Genomic DNA, 5,057 nt, shown 5'->3' with positions numbered 1-5,057 from the left:
CTTTATTTGTAATAGGACAAGTGATTCTGATTAGTGCCTTAGTGCTCCCTGTTTTGTTTTGCTTATTCTCTGAGTAAATTAGCTTAGCCAAGAAATAGTATGGGATATGCATCCCCGTCGTGTACTACTTGTCTCTGCTGTTTTGACTACTGTGATCGAGAGAGCTACCTCAAAAACATGTTGACATTATCCCAAAACTTTTGAAGGAAGAAATATTACAAAAATCCAGCAGGCATGTCAAATTTTGACTTTAGACGAGATATTACAATCTTCTAAAAGGGCATCAAATACTCATGCAACATTTACATAAGGAGTGTCATAGGGATGAACCATCCACAAAATCATGGGTATGCCTATTTCTGTGAAAGTACTCCAATTCTCACTTTGGAATTTCAATCGAGAAACTATGTTGCTGTGGAACCTCTATTTCCTATGTCAAAACCAAGACTTGGGAATGAATAGCCTGTACGTAGAAATACCAGATGCAAGTTGAGAAGGCTACTTGTAACTGAAAGGATTGACTTCTCAAGTTCAACTTTGGAAATGCCATATGAGAACAAGACCAATACTGCCAACGAGGAGGCAAGAACTGAAGCTTGACCTTGATGGGTTTGGAAATATTTGGCAGCTTGTAAATACTCAACATGTGCTAGTCATATCCTAAGAAAGCAGTGCGCTAATCGATTTGGTAATCTCTATTGTGTACAAATGCTTGATAAGAATCCTAATAATTATGCATTGTAACAAGTGGTCTGATACTTGGATTCACAATGTTACATTTGGAAATCAGGTGTTTAGTAGGAAGTAATAAGCAAGACCTTCGTTTCTTAGTTGATTGCTATAGCTGGGAGATTTCCTACAGGAATAGTAGGATATTAGTACTGCCTAGAATCAACTGGAGTAAAACGTTATGATGCCCCAATCAGCTTTTCACTGAATGTGTACATATTAAATCAAATTCACATTGTCAGTAGCTACCCATGCTAGGGAGCAAGGCAAAGCTGGCAGCTATGATGTTTATAAGAATTCATACCAAAAAGTAAGGAGCGCAGTTGGTAACTGAAGTACGAACATAAGAACATACCTAGGAATGTCTTGGATGTTGCAATCAGGCCATATCTGATCCCATTGATTTCTGTAACTTGTTGATGATTTAGCAGATAAAAAAATGAATCTTACTCTTATAGCAATAATCAATGGCATTGTATATCCAAAAAAAAATTCACACCAGGTGGGCTTGCAAACAACCATATTTGGAGAAACTATGCACTGAAGCATTAGGACAACGAAAATTATATCTGTAATTTCATGAAGAAATGAGTAAATCTCAATATTGTGAGGAAACTTGCATCATGCTCCCTTGAATCAGAGTCAATTTTCCATATTTCAAGCTAAATGAGCTTTGCAAGTTCTACTCGGCTCAAACTCCTGAAAACAAGCTACTTAATGAGCACTTATCTTGGATGCATTTCCTCAAGCAGTTGTTGTGCATAGTGTGTGTCGACGCCCCCTATGGTCCTACGTCTTTATGGGGAGCCGCACAACACTGCTGCCACTTTCCTTCTTTGTCGCAGGATCTTGCACAGTGCCGGCGTAGACGCCGCAGCTTGCAAGCCATGTGTGGGGTGTGGACAGCAAACAGCAATCGCGGAAGAGGCTGACGACCTTTGAGGATGAAGGCACAACAACTTTGATCGGTGACTGATGGAGGGATGGAGGACGGGTGCGGAGGAGGGTTAGCCAGCTTGGTGAAAACGGTGTCGCCATGACGACACTCGCCGGAGAAGTCGAAGTTGCTGGTAGTTGAGAACAAGGAGAGGGAGACAAGGTGGGAAGCTCGATGGTGCTGGTTGCGGTTGAAGTGGATCCGGGAGAGCTCCCTCTTGCGCCTCGACAGCCGCGGGAGGCGAGGGGATGCAACTATGGTCAAGGCGGCGGCGGCGAGTCCAGTCCATCTCTCACGGAACGACAGAAGACGCCGAGGACGAGCACAGGACGAAGTATCTAGAGAAACGCCAGCTCAACTACATTAGTTGTGGACAGTTCGATCAAAATCCAATGGATGAGAATTGCCAGTGACGTGGTCGAATGAGAAGCCGGAGCGTATGGTGCAGATTTCGTTCGTTGGAGATTTGGTTTAGTACCAACCAATACTCTCTTCTATTGTAAGGTACTAGGTTTAAGAAAATTTTCCAGTAAGTTACCCTAATTTTGATCACAATGGTCAATTTCTAGATGTGAACCAATTGATAGCCAAATCTTATTGACATATCTTGATTTTAGCATTGCAAAAATTGGTAGCAAACCAAGCAGACTCTTACAGACTATTGATCTCGGATTTTCAGTGTCTCCAGTCTACTCCTAGTTCTTCTTTTTAGGTGATCGAGAATAGGAGAACACTCTTGCACATCGTGTAGCTCTTCGAGCGAAATCTATGTGTTCACATAGTGCTTCGTAACTTCTCATGCATTTCTCACAAGCACCTGTAGGGAAACGGGTAGGCTACGCTAGCATCACTACCGCATAAACCCAAGATACTTGCGAGTAGAAGATCATAGATCGTTACCACTAGACGCGCAGCGCAGCGGAAGAAGTCGCGCGTCGATGTAGAGGAAGTAGTCGATCACGTCCCACGAACCGAGCTCCTCGTACTTGATCCCAGCAGCCGATCAGCGCAGCAGTCGCAGCAGCGCCTCCACGGAGTCCACACGTACGGGGATGAAACGCCGGGCGTCGGTGTGCTAGCACCGCACGCACGGCAAGGGCGGCGGCCGAGAGAGAGGGAGGGGCGGCGGCTAGGGAGGTGGCGTGGCTCAGGTCATTGCCCCCCTAGCCCCTCCCTCATATATATAGGGCGTACTAATGGGCTTCTATCTCATAGGCCCATTAGTAACCCTAATCCCTCTTGGATCAATATCCACTTTTGCCTTTAAACCGTATTGTGATGATGGGCTCTTGGGCATATCACCAACAATCTCCCACTTGCACTAGAGACAATCATACATGCAAGCTTTCCAACATTCCAAACCCCTTAAGTGTGTGACCCGTTAGGTTCATGTGTAGGTGGTCGTGATCGGAAATCATTTCCGAATCACAAGTCAATAGCGGCACCTAGCAGGGCATAGTGACTCACAAATACACATAAAGATCATATCGGCCGAACCATAGATATACTCATACACCGATCCCTTTGCCACACGATACCAGTCAAGCTCAAAGCGAGATGCGTGCCACCTTTGTGATAGCTCGACCATTCTCTCGATCTAATAGTGGATTCTATTCATAACTAACCTTTAGTCATCATAATTAACTCTTTAATCACTTTGGCATGGCCATGCACTTTCAAATCCAACTATCTCGAGGGGCCCAGAGATATCTCTCCCGTTATCTAGGAGGGGCAAATTCCATCTTGATCCGCTCACATCCCATTCCATGTTTCATGACATACCTGTAAGCTGCTTTTGTAACTACCCAGTCACGGAGTAGCGTTTAGCAGCCCCAAGATGCACCACTACACACAGTGAGAAACAATGGCGATCTCAGGTCTAAGGATTCAGTAGGTATAACACTCAAGAACAACTGATGGCACATACAAAATAACAATCCCAACATTGTCTTGGAGTGGGTCAATCCAACACCATGTTCACCAACATGTGTCCACATCATTAATCCAATATCTCCATATCCATGATCCGTGAAACATGATCATCAATTAATGCATGTGCTAGTCTCAACGTCGTTGTTGTCCCACACAACGACATAATTTTCAACAAAGAGTTTCACGAACAAGTCACATACTTGATAATCAATGTAAAATAATCATCCATGGAACAAATAACAATTATTTATCATTACATAAACATACTCATGACACAAAATCTCCCACGCACACTAGAATCACTGATGTAAGTATCTAATACCCATAGATCTCATGTGCGCCTCATGCTTTGATTGTGGGAGAGGCTTCGTCAACGGATCAGCAACGTTTGAATCCGTGTGCACCTTGCAAACCTTCACATCACCTCTCTCAACAAAGTTACGGATGAGGTGATACTTTCGCAGTATATGTCTGGACTTCTTAGTTGTTCTAGGCTCCTTTGCTAGTGCAACGGCACCACTATTATCACAATAGAGGTCCACTGGACTGGACGCACTAGGAACAACACCCAAGTCAGAAACAAACTTTCTGATCCAAACAGTTTCTTTTGCAGCTTCGGAAGCTGCAATATACTCGGCCTCTGTCGTCGAATCAGCCACCGTATCTTGCTTGGAACTCTTCCAGCTCACTGCCCCACCATTGAGGCAGAAAACAAAACCGGATTGCGATTTGGAGTCATCTTTGTCTGTTTGAAAACTAGCATCGGTGTAACCCTTTACAAGGAGCTCATCTTCGCCTCCAAATATTAGGAACATATCCTTAGTTCTTCTCAAGTACTTAAGGATACTCTTTACAATTGTCCAGTGAGGTTCACCGAAATCTGACTGATACCTGCTCGTAACACTTAGAGCAAAAGAAACATCTGGGCGCGTGCAAAGCATAGCATACATGATCGACCCTATGGCTGAAGCATAAGGAATCGTACTCATCCTCTTTTGCTCATCAGGTGTCGTAGCACACTGACTCTTGCTTAGAGTAATGCCATGTGACATTGGCAAGAAACCTTTCTTGGAATCTTGCATATTGAACCGATTCAATATCTTGTCAATGTACGTGTCTTGGCTTAATCCAATTAGCCTTTTTGATCTATCTCTATAGATCCTAATACCCAGAATATAAGCCGCCTCTCCTAAATCCTTCATCGAAAAACTCTTTTTCAATGAGGTTTTAACGGCTTCAAGCATTGGAATATCATTTCCGATCAGTAATATGTCATCCACATATAGGACCAGAAACACAAGTGCGCTCCCACTAGCCTTTTTGTAAACACAAGGCTCATCTTCATTCTTGATGAAGCCAAACCCTTTGACTACTTCATCAAAACGAATATTCCAACTCCGAGATGCTTGCTTCAATCCATAGATGGACCTCTGAAGCTTACATATTTTCCCAGCATTTT

This window comes from Panicum virgatum, chromosome 3N (assembly GCF_016808335.1).
Source record: "Panicum virgatum strain AP13 chromosome 3N, P.virgatum_v5, whole genome shotgun sequence".
NCBI lineage: Eukaryota > Viridiplantae > Streptophyta > Magnoliopsida > Poales > Poaceae > Panicum > Panicum virgatum.
Note: the sequence above shows the minus strand (reverse complement) of the source record.